Source organism: Tamandua tetradactyla, chromosome 3, assembly GCF_023851605.1.
Source record: "Tamandua tetradactyla isolate mTamTet1 chromosome 3, mTamTet1.pri, whole genome shotgun sequence".
Classification (NCBI taxonomy): Eukaryota; Metazoa; Chordata; class Mammalia; order Pilosa; family Myrmecophagidae; genus Tamandua; species Tamandua tetradactyla.
Window position 1 is genome coordinate 56,752,921 of NC_135329.1, and position 14,046 is coordinate 56,766,966.

At 51.0% G+C, this 14,046-nt stretch overlaps 1 protein-coding gene across 3 annotated transcripts in view; it reads left to right on the plus strand.

The window, feature by feature from the left end:
* The window catches only part of HPCAL1 (hippocalcin like 1), a 135,743-nt gene that overhangs the window by 60,332 nt on the left and 61,365 nt on the right, over positions 1-14,046 (plus strand). The window lies entirely within an intron of this gene.

Genomic DNA, 14,046 nt, shown 5'->3' on the forward strand with positions numbered 1-14,046 from the left:
GGAGGGGGCAACTTAGGGTTTTCAGCTTTAAATTTTGTCAAATAAGGACATTAAAAAATTGCCACCCCCCCCATCCTTACCTTTTTAATGATAGAAAGGGCATTTTAAGGCCTGCAATAACAAGGAAGTACGTGATCTCAGAAGAAAGGACCGTTCTTTTGATAACTAGCCTTTAATTTTAGGGAAACGCCTACATTGCATTATCCTTCTTTCTGCTGCTGTCTCGTGGCAGTGGGACGGTGGACAGGAGGGGGCTGCATTCCATGGGGCAGGGAGTGTGTGTGGGGGGAGTTCACTGGTTTAGTGCCCCAAGGTTCAGAGAAGGTGGGATTGAAGTGATCAGCTGTTCAGTTGGGCCTGGTTCTGGGGAAGGTTTCTTTTCTTTTCTATTTTTTTGTTGTAGAAAGGTCAAACTGACATGCTTAGAGAGAAGAGTAAAATGAATGGGGGGAGGTTGAAAGAAATGGGGTGATTGTCTGAGATGGTTTAAGTTGGTCCCGAAGGTGAAGACGTGGGTTTGTTAACCGGCTACCCAGCTGTGATAGATGGTGGAATCAACAGCAGCGAATTACTAGGGACCCACAACTTCCCTCTAATGAGATCACTGTCCTAGAACCATGGCCCAAGGGCCCAATTTGGCCCGCCAGCTGTTTTTGCAAAGAAAGATTTATTGGAACAGCCACGGTCATCCCTGGATGTAATTGTCTGTGACTGCTTTGGCGCCACAGAAGTGACTTAGCTCAACGAAGGGCATATGGTCTGCAAAGCCAAAAGTACTTCCTCTCTGGCTCTTTACAGAACGAGTTTGCTGACCTCAGGCCTAGAATATGGAATACTTGAGCCCCCAGGCATAAAGGGGCTTTTGAGAAGGAGTTTTCTTCTAAGGCCCACCTAACACTTGTGACTTCTCATCTCTTCTGGGCTTACATTCCTCCAGTGACGGCATGCTCACTCCCTCAGTGACAGTGGTGTTCAGTGCTCTCTCTTGATTGCTCCTTAGTTCGCTCTCCCGGCAGAGAGCAGAAACCTGCTCTCTCTGCTCTGTGAATAGTCCTTCGTCTGTGCACTTGTTCGTCAGCCTTTCTTCATTCCACACCTACCTTCTGAGGGCTAGGTGGTTCAGAGTCCCACTTGGAAATGTTTTTGTTCTCCCCTTAACTTTAAGTGGCCACTTCACTGTTCACTTGAATGGAAACCTCTTTCTTCTGGGGAAACCGGGGTCAGGGTCAGCCACCTTCCAAGTGTGCTCCCTTTACAGAAGGGTAAACCGAGGCTTCGAGAGCGTGTGACACATCAGGGAGGCTGAGGCAGCAGGGCTCGAACCACACCTGCTTCCCAGTTTCCCACAGTGCCACAAAGCAGGGGCAAGGGTTTTTAACTAACTACCCACTTCCTTCTTGCTGCTTTCTGGGTCCTGGCAGTAGGTTCCAAGGATTGAAAGTATAGGTGGGGAGCTTATCGTACAAGTGCCCCAGATCTTCTAGGAGAATCTGAACTTGGGGCAGGGCTTGTTGTATGACTTATTTACAGACTGCAGACACTTCCTTATAGGTCCGTCCAGCAAATACACTGAGCATTCACAATGCACCAAATGCTTAGCCTTCATTGTGTTAAGTGCTGGGGAGGCGATGATGAGGAAGGCAATGTCCTTGTGCTCAGGGAGGTCACACATGGTGGAATGACATGCCAGCCAAACCAGTGCCTGGAATCCGTCTTCCAAGAACTTTCCAGCCGGAGGTTCTTTCTGGGTAGGTGGCCATGGCAAAGAGAGGTCATTCGAGTTGGGTTTTGAAGGGTGCATAAGAGTTTGCCTGGACAGCCATTCAATTAGCTGATCACCGAAACATAAATGAGGACAGAGAATGGGTGTTTCCTCAGGGTAACTTTTTCTGGCATCTACAGTGACACTTCTAGGAGTGGGTGGGAAAAATCAATAACTCTGTCTGACCTCCTTTGTTATCTGCCTGCTGCCCAGGGCATAAGGAGACTGAGTAGCTAGTTTGCAAAGGCATTTGCAGAGTAAACTCCACGCAGATGTTTTTCTTAAGTAGATAAAGAACAACCTTATTGAGGTTGCCTTGGGCTCTGTGTAGGGGCCCCCAGGGCACTGCTCTGCGGGTCCTAAGAACCCATCCCTGATTTCCTCTTACTGGAGAATGGGAGCCCCTAGTGGAGGAGACATTTGATGGTGTTCGGTTGTGTCTTGGGGAGTGGGAACTTTAGTCACGCCACAGAGGAATGTACCTCAAGGACTGTTCAGACTTGGATCAATTGATCTGGGGGCCTTTCAGCAAAGCACATTTGTTTGTGACTGGTGAGAGTTGGCCTGCCACGTCCGTGCAACGCGCAAGGCCGACTGAGTGGTCACAGACCGACTCCTGCCCTGCCCTCCAAATGTTAGGGAGGGGACAGGAGAGAGGGAGGGAGGGAGAAAGGGGGAGGAAAACGGAGGGAGAGAGGAGGAGGGAGGGAGAGACTGAGATGGTGAGACACACACATGCACTGTGTGGGAGTGGGGTGGAGAGAGGGACAGGCAGAGAGAAGAGGAGACACGGAGTCCTGCCCTTTCCTGGGCCTTTCCTTGCCCCGGGAAAGCGTCTGTTTTGGCATCAGGCTGCCTGGGCTGGAATCCTGACCCACCCTGGGCGATTTCGCTGACTCCCCCAGAGGCCCTGCTTTCCTACCTGCTGAAGGGGTGGGATGGGAGCCTTGTGCTCACACAGCCCTGGGGCCGCCCGCTCCCCACGAGCGCTTTAGCCCCGTGGACTCGTCTGCGTCCAGCTGTAGCCCTATGAGGTCGTTGCTCTACGGAGAACACACTCAAGTATTGCCCTCTCGCGCAGGAAGTCTCTGGAGGGCAGGTGGCCAGAAAGCCTGCTCCCCCTACCCGCCCACTCAGCCAGGGGAGGGGGCCAAGCCGGGAATGTCTCAAGCCATGAGAAACGGACCTCTTCACGCCGCGGGGTCCTTGGCAGGCTTGAGGGGTCAGGAAAGAGGCAGCTTTGACCCACCCAGGCAAGGAGGGCGGGGGGGCCAGGAGGCTGGGAGGAGGGCTCTGCACGGGGGCCTCAGGCATGCTGACCCAGTCTAACCTCCGGTCACCCTGTGAGACAGTGTCTGTTCCCCAAATTGCGTGGAAGGGCCCGAGGCTCAGAAAGGTTCGTTAACCTGGCCAAGGCATCGAGGCAGGATTTGAACCCAGGTCTGCCCAGACTCTGTGCCCCAAATGCCACACCCAAGGCTGGGCTGGCAGGAGACAGCCTCTCCCAGTGTAGCCAGAAGCCCTCTCCTTTGCATTCCCGGGGACCTAGCCCCTGCCCACCCGGTTCCCACCTCACTCAGTCACCTGCTCCCTGCATCTTTCTGTCCATCAGTCCTGCCGGGCACCACCCCCAAAACCCTAGCTGCCTGTCACGGTATGTGAAGCTTTTTCAAACAGCGGTGCCGTTGGCCCATGGTCGAGGGCTCTTTGCACCTACCAAGTGCTTGTGCTGCTGCCCCAGGGCACAGCAGCCTTTCCTAAAGGGTGCGGGTGGCTGAGGCGGGATGGGACAGGCCAGGCAGCTGGAGGGTGGGCGGGAAGTGAAGGGGGGGGGGGCCTGCCGCAGGCCAGAGCCACTGAGGAAGTTCACGAAGCCCTGGCCTAACCCACAGTCTTAAACTATTTTAGGCTTTGTTCTTTCCCATACATGCATTTTACTGCTTATCTATTATTTTTGCACTCTTTACTTATCTCATTCCCTCAGGGACTGTGTAAGCTGTGTGGAGGTGAGACCTGTGTCGCCCCGGGGTGCTGGGGCAGGGGTTGGCAACCGGCCGGATGGGCGTGTGACTAGGAGGGGCTCAGGGCCTCCAAAATTCTACCCGAATTGGCTTCAGATGACTCGTGATGGTGTTTCCTCCAAGGCGCGGATTGGAAAGGGCAGAAATGCCTCCTGAATCTTTATTAGATTACCCTGAATTGAGATCCAACATAAAGCCGGCATGGTCTTTTAAAATCACGATCTTTCCTCTCCACACGTAATCTGCAGAACAACGTTATTTACTCCTGTTTTCCACCTGCAGTTTAGAGAAGACAATCAAGAAATCATTCCTTCCACCCACCTCCCGTAATCCCACCCCCCGACCGTAATAACAGCAAAGCTGTCTTCCATTTCATATTTTTTTATGAAATAGCGGCAACTTCTCAGGGCAGGAAACAGGCTGTGCGTGCCAAGGAGAAAGAGTAAAATAGGAGCAGCTGGGGGCTGGGAGGAGCAAGAGGGAGGACTCCGATATCTGCCCCTGCCTGGGCCTCACTCTCTCCTGTCCGTCTCCATCCCCGAGGCCTCCCTGCCTGCTCAGGCTTCTACCCCTGTGGGAAATTCCAGCCGCGACTCTGGGCTGTGGCACCTGCCATCTTCCTCACCCGCTGAAAGATGTGTCAACCTCAAACCTGCTGCTTCCGGCAGGTTTCCTTCCCAAAGTGTCAAACACAGGGATAGCTTTCAGTTGCTCGCTGTGTGTGTAGTCCCGATGAAGGAAGCCTTTTTTTCCCCGCCACAAGGAACTGCTGGAAGAAGGAAGAACGTTTAGCTGCAGTTTCCAGCTAGCCACAGCCCTGATTGCTCTGTGACCCTGGATCCCACTTTAGTAGACGGAGGGCTGCTGGGTGCTAATGCTGGATGGTTGCTATAGCTGGATCGAGCCTGATTTTTTTTTAGCAGTGTTGGAGGAGGAAAATGAGAATAAATCAGTGGTGTAATGATCTGAAAAGCATTTTCCCTGCTGTGTCCCCAAATTCACGGCGACTGCATGGCAGCCCCTCAGCGGGCAGCTGTGCCGGCTGGCCAGAGCGAAGAGCTGCCAGTCATCCTCAGCGCTAAAGCAAGCCATCGAGGGGACCTGAATGCCTATGGCCTGGCCGTCCTTTTATCTGGTTTCTCTCACATCTCTTTCCCCTCTGTGGTCCTTGCAAACACGAAATTCCAAACCAGAGCTTGAGAAGTTGCAACAAGGCCCCTTTCTTCCCAAGACTTCTCTGCCATGCTTTTGAGGACAGCCCAGTCCTGGGGGTCTTGGTGACAGAAGCAAGGTCAGAGACAGAGAAGTTTGCCAGGGAACAGCCTTTCACCTCCGGCCTCTGCTCCATGGGAAGCCTCTGGCCCTGGCGAACTGGGCCAGTCCTCTCTTTCCCATTCTCTGGATGGCCTGGAGGATGAAGTTAGAGCCCTGGGCTATGGAGGGGAGGAAGCCACCGTCTCTATAAAGCATGAACGAGCCCCAGCCTTCCCGGGGAGCTGCGTGGCTGGTGGTCTCACCCTCCAAATACCATAGCTCCCACTTTCTTTCTGTGGCTCTGATTTTATAGTCACATCGTCTCCTTGGATGGTGGCAGCAATTCCAGGCTAGCCCTTCTTCACCCTGAGTAAGGCTTCCCCAGATCTCCGGAGCCCGGCACTCTCCTTTGCGGGGCAATTTTATTTATGTATTTATAAATGTGTAAATATGCCCAGGAAAATCCCTTGTCAAGGAAAGCTGGACTACTCTGATAGCTTGTCAGACTCTTTGAATTTGCTTTCTCAGTCGTTCCTCATCTCCTACTAGGTCGTGTATCTGGGTTGAGCAGCTCCATCATTCATTCATCCATTCATTTGTTCATTCATCATCTTACTTTTTCAGCAGATATTGTGTTCAGAGGTGCCCTCCTAGTCTGGCAGGGGCAATCAGACCCCCAAGAAAAGCTTGTATGGAGGAAGCCTGGGGGCTAAACGAGGCTTGGGGGTAAAGGATGTCCCCAGAAGGCAGAACTCTGATGGTGCTTCAAGGATGTATAGGAGCTGAGTAAGAGAGAAGTATGATAGCTTGGGGTGTGGAGAGGTGGCTTGGGGTGGAGAAGGGAATTCCAGGCAGGAGATACATGAAACCTCATCTAAGAGAACGCGACATTCCATAGAATCTCAGGAAAGGGAAGCCAGAAGGGTTAGAGGTTATCCAAGTGCCCTGCTTTGTAGGAGACTTCTATTCAGAAAGTTAACAAGCGTTCAAATATGAAAGGCTGAGACATGGAAAGCAAAACCAAAAATAAAATGGAATCTTATCAAATTTTCCTTTGGAAAATAAATCCTGCATGAAAGGAAAACAGCCATTTCCTAGTATAAGGACTGAGCCTGCAGCTTTTCTAGTTACTTGGGAATTTTTTTTCTCTTTTCTTCTCCCTTTTTCCTTTCTTCTTTCTTTGATTTCTTTTCTTCCTTTCTTCTTCTTTCCATGTCTTTGAACTTTCTCCGTTATGCTTTCTATTATTCATTTGGACAGCATTCTTTCAATAGATATCTCTCAGGCACCCAGAACATGCCACCTGTGCTCTATGTACTGGGTTCTATGTGAGGGATGAAATGCAGCTTAGTGTCCAGCCTGTTGGCTGGGGGACTATTTTTATATTATTGAATCAGGCTGTAGATGACTGCAAGGGGAGCCTGGTCTTCCTGGCCACCCTGCTTCTCGATGTTCACCCTAGTTCATGAGCTCCCAGGGCTTTTGCAGAAATAGCTTAGTTGATGGTTATGCAGCTGGTGGGTGGATAGAAGGACGGATCTAAGAGAGAGAGAACAAAGTGGTTTTCATTTTCTGTCCATTATCTATGAGGAAAGTGTTCAGATAGATCAGATTTGCCCCGTCTCTGTCACCCTAATTGCCTTCACATTATCAGAAGGGAGAGATCCCAAGGAGAGATCTTGTCTCAGTATGCTCTTCTGCTCTCCCTGGTCCTATGACACCAGTTCTGTTTGGGGGACTTGAAATGATTGATTCATTAATCATTTTAAACTGATTTCCTAAGCTCTGTACAGAATGTTTAGCATGTGTGAAGCCCTTTTGGTGTGCTAAATACTTGTTTTGGTCAGAGGGTGGGGTTGTCTTAGGGTGTCTGTGCTCTTTTGATAATAACATGAATAAAAACTTTTTAGCTCTTGGAAGCTTGCCAGATGCTTTCATATACATTAGCTGATTTGAGTCTCATGATAGCCCTTTGAATCAGGTTCTCATCTCTCTTTTATAGCAAGGAAACCAAGGCTCAGAGATGTTAAGTGATGTGCCCAAGGTCACACAGCTGGTCATGGTAGAACAGGGCCTCGGTGTTGGTCCAACTTGGCTCTACTCTCACTGACTTTGGGTTGCTCTACCAACAAGACTTCATGGAGCCCTTGCTGTATGCCAGCTTCATGGAAACAGAGTGGAGCTTTGGAACTCACGTGGCGAGCAAAGCACAGGCACAGATAGCAGCAGGTGGTGGTAAAGGGGTGGCATGGGGAGAGAGGTGGGAGCCAAGGCTGGAGAGGCCCCTGGCAGGCAGGAGGAGTGGGTGGCAAGCTTGGGGGCCCTCGGGTAGAGAGGCATGTGACAGCAAGCAGAGCCCTGAATGCCTCTGAATCCTGGCTTCCCAGAGGTGTCAAGCCCAGTGTTGCTTGCTGTTCCGTTTGACCTCTGCGGGGAGACACTTTATAGGCTATCCCAGAAGTGAGAAGGATTGGGCCGTGCAAGGGGTAGGGAGAACCAGGGCAGGGGAATTTCCAACCAGCCTTTTGTTTTCTTATTTAGATGAGTCTTCATTCCTTCAGAAAAGGAAAGGTGAGCCATGAGAATGGAGAGAGGACTCCGCGATGTCCTGTTGTAACCTCCTGCCACATGGCAGCCTGACTTCAGTCCCAGAAGCTTATCTGCAGAAAGGAGATCCCATTTCTCATGCTTCTGGAGGGGAAGGAGGGCAGGCCCCAAGGCTGCAGAAAATGCACTGCTGCTTTCTTTGCTTTCCCTGGCCCAGACTCTGAAAGTAGAGACTGCTGTCACCCATGGTATGGAAATACCCGATGAAATAGATTTCATTGTGACTTCAACACAGCCCCAGCCTGTCTTAGAAGGGATGAGGTCCATCTGTCCTTGAGCAGAGAAGGGTCTAGGGGCCTGTGTGCCTGGGGAATCTCAGGCCCAGAGAGGGGCCGTGGTTTTCCCAGGGTCACACAGCCCCCGAGGGCCACATGACCCCGCCCCTTTGTAGGTTTTACAGCTCATTCACGTTCTAACCCACACTGTGTCCAATTTGTTCTTTTATTTTCTGAAGTAGACTTTATGATGAAAGGATTTCACTTTTTATAAGTGCAAGAAAGAGCAGAGTTTTAGAAGAGTGGGTCTCCTATAGGCGTTCTTTTGAAGTCCCCTTTGCACCATGGCAAGGAAAGCATTTAACTCCCAAGTGATGCATGTAAGTTAGCAACGCATCCTCCAGCATGGATGGGTCAGAGCCCCCAGAGGTGGGTGGATAGAGGTTTACCCTCCAGCACCCACTTTTCTACTGCTCAGTGACTTGACAGTTTGTCAACTGTTTCTAGGAGCTTCTAAAATGAACCATTCAGGATGTGTCTAATATATATTCACAGTTATAAGCCTTACATGTGGCATTCCAGGTCTATAAGAGGAGATGGGGTGCAGCTATGTTTCTCAAAAGGTCTGACCCACAAGCCCCCTTCGAAGCATCAGAAGCCCGCCTGGGAGCTGGCAAAAATGGCATATTCCTTTGAATCGGTATGGTGGGCTGGGGATTTGCATTACAGAACCAAGAAACCCACAGAAGCTGGGTCTTAGGTTGGCCGAGCCTAGAGTCCCTCTGGCACGGTGGCTTTGAGTCGGAAACTGTGATCAGATCCTGGGTGAGTGATTTCTCCTTCCCGGGCCTGGAGGGTGGAGATGTAGCTATTTACCATTTTAAAGGGACGTTCTGTCCATCGAGCCTTTGGTGCAGATCCTGACTCACAGTGCGTGCTCAGTAAGTGGCACTGTGCAAGCTTGTTAAGTGTGACTCAGGGCTCAGGGGAAGATGTGGCACTTGAGCTGTGGGACCCCAGTCCTGCGAATGGGGGTGAGGCTCTTTAGGGTGTCATGGTCACAGTTTGGAGACAAGAGCGTGGTGACACTTGGAAGTGGTGCCCTCCTTCCCTGCATCCTCAGTGCACCGGCTCCTGGAACACCAGGCCAGCAGAGGTCCCAGACAGAGCATGTCTTGATAGGGGTTCCAGGTGTCAGAGCCTGGAACACCACAGACTTGTCCTTCAGCCCAGGGCTCTCTCCAGGACCCCATGGCTTTTTTTTTTTTTTTTTCTGAGCAGTAACCAGTGGCCCGGCACCCTGAGCACAGGGAGGAGGGGACACCCCATCCCTCTGCCTCCTGGGTGTGGGCTGCTGCAGATGCCCGGGCAGGGAGGTGCCAGAGCCAGGCTCAGTGGCCTGGAATGCAGTGGCCAGAGGGCCAGGTTGCTGGAAGGAAGTGCGGGGCCCTGGGCGTCCCTGGGGAGGAGCCTCAGCTTGAGCCTCCTTGCTTCCAACGCCTCTTCTCCCCTTTGCTGTTGGCTGGTTTCCATGGAACTTTCCTTCTCCTCCTTTGACTTCCTCCTTGCCTAGCTCAGTGTCCTCACCCCTCCCTTCACCTCCTCTTCTCCTTCCCCGAGGGGGAGCCTGCCCTGTGGACCAGCCCCACCCACCATCAGCCTCTCCCACGGGCACCTTGTCAGGTTTCACCAGGTATCTCCAGGTGTGCATGTGTCCTGACTCCTCTCTGGCCGTCAGCCTGAAGGTGACCCAGACACCCTGGGTATTGAGCTGAGGGGATCTGTGCCAACCCCTGGGCATGGTACCGAGCTGACCCAGCCTGGCGTTTAGGGAGCTTGATGGTCTACCTCATCTTCAGAAGAGGACACTGAGGTTTTGGAAGCTGAACTCAGGCCCCCTGACCCTTGTCTTGCCCTTCTTGGGCTTGTGGTGCTTGGGTTATAGTCTAGGACGGAAAGTGCTCCTGCTTGTCTGTCTGCTGTTTGCATGGACAGCCCTGAGCAGGCGGGGAGGTTGGGTGACACTGGACAATGGCCTGGAGTGCGGACAGTCAGGTCTTTCCCAGGGATTGCTCTTTCTGGAGGCTGCCTGTCTTCCCACCTGACCTTGGGTGGGTCCCCATACTCCCTGCCTTGCGGTGTACCCCCAGCCCCATACATACTCTTCATCCCCTTCCCCCTTGGCTACTCTGCACCTCCCTTCCGTTCCCAGGCAGGTCACCCCTCGTGCGGCCAGGATGGGCCTTCTGGTCCTCGTGTCACGAATGAGGCTCAGAGGAGGGGGTGGTCTGGACCAGACCTGGGTCTTTTGGAGTCTGAATTCAGTTCCTGTCACCGTCTTTCTGTAAAAGAGTAGCTCTTGGGGTTGCTGAATCTGCACCTTCTATGTACTGCAGCCTCCCAAGCTGAGCCTCTCAAGCCAGACAGGAAAGTCCACTTCGGATGGCCGGGTATGAGACAGAGGGGTTCTCTGTGGGATCCTATGAGTAATAAAATCTCAACTCACCTAAAATAAAGGTCTGGTTTTCCAAGACTTGGTGCATATATAGTTGTTCCAAGACACATCTGTGTGGCATCAAGTGAAGCACCCCACCCTAGCTCATGGCTTCTGGCCCTTTGAGACTTGACTCTTCTCACCTCCCAGCCTCATCCTGTCTCCCAACCTGGTACCTCTCAGCGGCTTGGGCATCGCCTCCAGGAAGCCTTCCTTGATGCTCCCTGGTCTCCAGGCTCCCACAGCCCCAGGTTTCCCTGCGCTATGTGTACTGTCTCACTTTCCTCTCCGAGATGCGAGCTCCTTGCTGTGGTCACTGCTGCCTTCATCTCTGAGTCTCTGGTGACAAACACAGAGGACCAGTTGGTGCTGAGTGAATGTGTGAGTGACTGGCCGTTAGATGCGAGGCTCCTGGGTGCTGGAGCTACAGCACATCTCCGTTGTAGATGTGTTTTATTATTTTGTGGGGCTGCATCAGCCCAGGAGTTTCCTCCTGCAGAACGGAGCCCAGGTCCCTCTGCATGTAGGTCGAGGATGGTCAGCCAGGAGAGGAGGGTGCCTTGGGGCCACAGGTGCCCTCCTGTGCCTGGCCCTGCCCGGCTGCCATGAGAGGCTATTCAGGGGCACAAGGGCCCCCTGGCCTTTGGAAGTGTGGGAGATTTTTCTAACTAGGCATTTCTAATTATTCTTCCAGTTTGTTGCCATCTGCTTTGGACATGAAGATAATTTTGTCTCTGAACATAGTGATACTTAGAGTTAGGTATTTGCTGTCTGAGTGTGGACAGATAGTGTTGTTTTGAGGGGGGATTCATTTGGCTTTTTTTTTTTTTAATATTCATCACCATGATCATTTTTTAGAACATTTGCATTACTCCAGAAAAAGAAATAAAAAAAAAAAAAACTTACACATACCATAACCCTTATCCCTCCCTCTCACTGCCCACTAGTATTTCCATCTACCCAATATATTTTAACGTTTGTTCCCCCTATTATTTTTTTAACCCATATTTTTTACTCACCTGTTTATACCATAGATAAAGGGAGCATCAGACACAAAGTTTTCACAATCATATAATCACACTGTAAATGTTATATATTCATACAATCATCTTCAAGAAACATGGCTACTGGAACACAACTCTACCATTTCAGGTACTTCCCTCTAGCCGCTCAAATACACATAAACTGAAAAGGTGATATCTATATAATGTGTAAGAATAACCTCCAGGATAACCTCTCAACTCTGTTTGAAATCTCTCAGCGACAGATACCTTATTTTTTCTATTTCTTTCTTTTCCCTTTTGGTCAAGAAGGTTTTCTCAATCCCAGCTCATCTCAGGATTTCTGTCCCACGTTGCCAGGGAGGTTTACACCCCTGGAAGTCATGTCCCATGTGGTAGGGGGAGGGCAGTAGATTCACTTGCCATGTCAGCTTAGAGAGGCCATATCTGAGCAACGGAGGTTATCTGGGAGTGACTCTTGGGCCTAATTTTAAGTAGGCTTAGCCTATCCTTTGCAGGAATAAGTTTCATAGGGGTGAACCTGCTTGCGAGAGTATCAAAAATTCTCCAAGTGAGGAAGTTGAATCTTCCCCTCTTTCTCCCCATTCCCCTAAGGGGACCCTGCAAAAACTTCTTTATTCACTGTCCAAATCACTCTGGGATTTATCGGGCATCAGACTAACTTGGAAAAACTAACAAAATCTCATGCCCTATTCAAGATTCCCTGTGCTTATGGTGTTCAACTAAACTGACCATACAAGTTAAATTAGGAAACGCACTACCCAAAATATAAATGTTGCACCAAATAAATCTCTCTCCCTTTAGTCTCACATAGAAGTTGAAGTTTTAAGATATGGACGATATCATTCTTTACCCAGTTTTCGGACATACCTTAGTCCTATCCAGATCAGCTTCATTCACATCTCTACTTCATTCAGTTGGCATTTTTTAAACTAAATTTTTAACAACGTTTCTGTTGTGGAAAAGTCATCATCTTCAGAAGGAAGCCAGAAAAACAAAAACAAAACAACAATCATCATCATCCCCCATGTTGATTTGAATTTATATTTTAGGCTTCCCAAGCAAACATTTGTCACAGCATCAGGAGACCTTGTCCCAACCACAGTCCCCTGACCAAAGCTTCACTAGAGGCCAAGTGACCATAGGGTGGGGGCGGGGCACTCCTTGCCTGGACCCTCTGCTGTGAGGGAGTCTTCCTTACTTGCAAGGTCCTTACCCAGTCTTGGCCCTCTTTGCACATGTGTGTCCACGTTGACCAGATTGGAGCCCCCTGAGGGCAGGGTTTCCCACTCCCTATCTGTGTCTCCAGCCCTGGCCTGACCTTTAATATACCATAGAGCTCTGATGAGCTTTGGGGGAGCTAGGGGCTCCTCAGGGAAGCCTTGCTGGCTCCCCCAGACACTGCTAGCTGCTCTTTTGTAAGCATTTCTCTAAGGGTACTGTCAATATTTACTCGAGGTTCTCAGCCTCTCCCTCCTGGACCCACGGGTTCTGACAGGGGGTGGGGGTTGGGGGTTGCCCAAATCTTGACTGCCCTCGGGGAGCCAGGCTCCAGGTCAGTAGGCTTTTAGGGGTGAACCCTTGAGTGCATTCACTGAGCTTTCTCTGCAGCCTGCACGGGCAGTTTCTAAATGACATTCTAGGAATTGAATTACCAATGTTTCAGTACTTGCAGAATCCAAGAAGAGATTATTTGATTATATCTGTTGGAAGTCATTGCCACAACTGGCTCCATTTTCTTAGCCCACCTCTCAGCCGGATGGGGAGAGACAGCAAGGGAATTCTGTAGTTGCTTGGTTTTTCCAAAAGCATGTCTGCCAAGCTTTTGGCAGCCGATGGCTTTTTCCTGGAATTGGGGAAAGCCCGAGGGCTTGGAGGCATCACCTGTCCCACTTGGGCAGAAGTCACCGGTCACAGTCCAGCCAGCCTATTCAGGTCCAAAATGCTCTTTGTAGCTGCTGCAAGGATTCTCCCCTCCCTACCTCCCAGCCTTGTGGGGGAATAAGGAGCCATTTAGTTCTGCCTTGTAAAATCAGATAATGTGCTTGGCCTGCTTTCTATGCCTGGGCTTGGCTTTTAGGTTGTTTACTTCAGCAGGGCCTCAGCAGCCATTGCAGTTAGTTGCTCTTTCCTCTACCCTTTGGAAAATTCTCTCCGAATTTCCCTTGGCCTTGAGGTATCTGCAGAAGCACTGTGCCCTTTTTAGAGGCCTCAGAGGCACTACTTGGCCCTGGAGGGGCAGCTGCCGAGTCACCAGCAGGTGGGTGACTGTGAGGCTGGGTGCGAGCTGGGTTGTTTGCCTCCTGTGTGGAGCAGAGCTGGGGCCTAGTGGTCCTGCACTGCTTAAAGCTGCACGAGTTGAGCTCGTCCCTTTGGAAGCCGTCCAGCAACGAGAGAAAATGAGTTCGAATTTTCCTGTGTTTCCTGTCCTAAAAGAAGCAAATTTTCTTAACAACTTAAGAGGGGAATGGAGAGAGGTCTGTTACCAGAAAGGCAGCTACTGGCCCTCTCCTGGGGTGCTTTCCTGCCAGATGGGTCTCAGAAAGGCCGACTCCCCCTGCCCCTTTCTTCTCACCAACACTCACACGGCCTGTCTCAGCACCCCCTCGCTGCCAGTGTGAGCGAGTCAGCAGGACCCTGTGGTTCTGGGGTGCCCTTAGGTGTTGCCGAG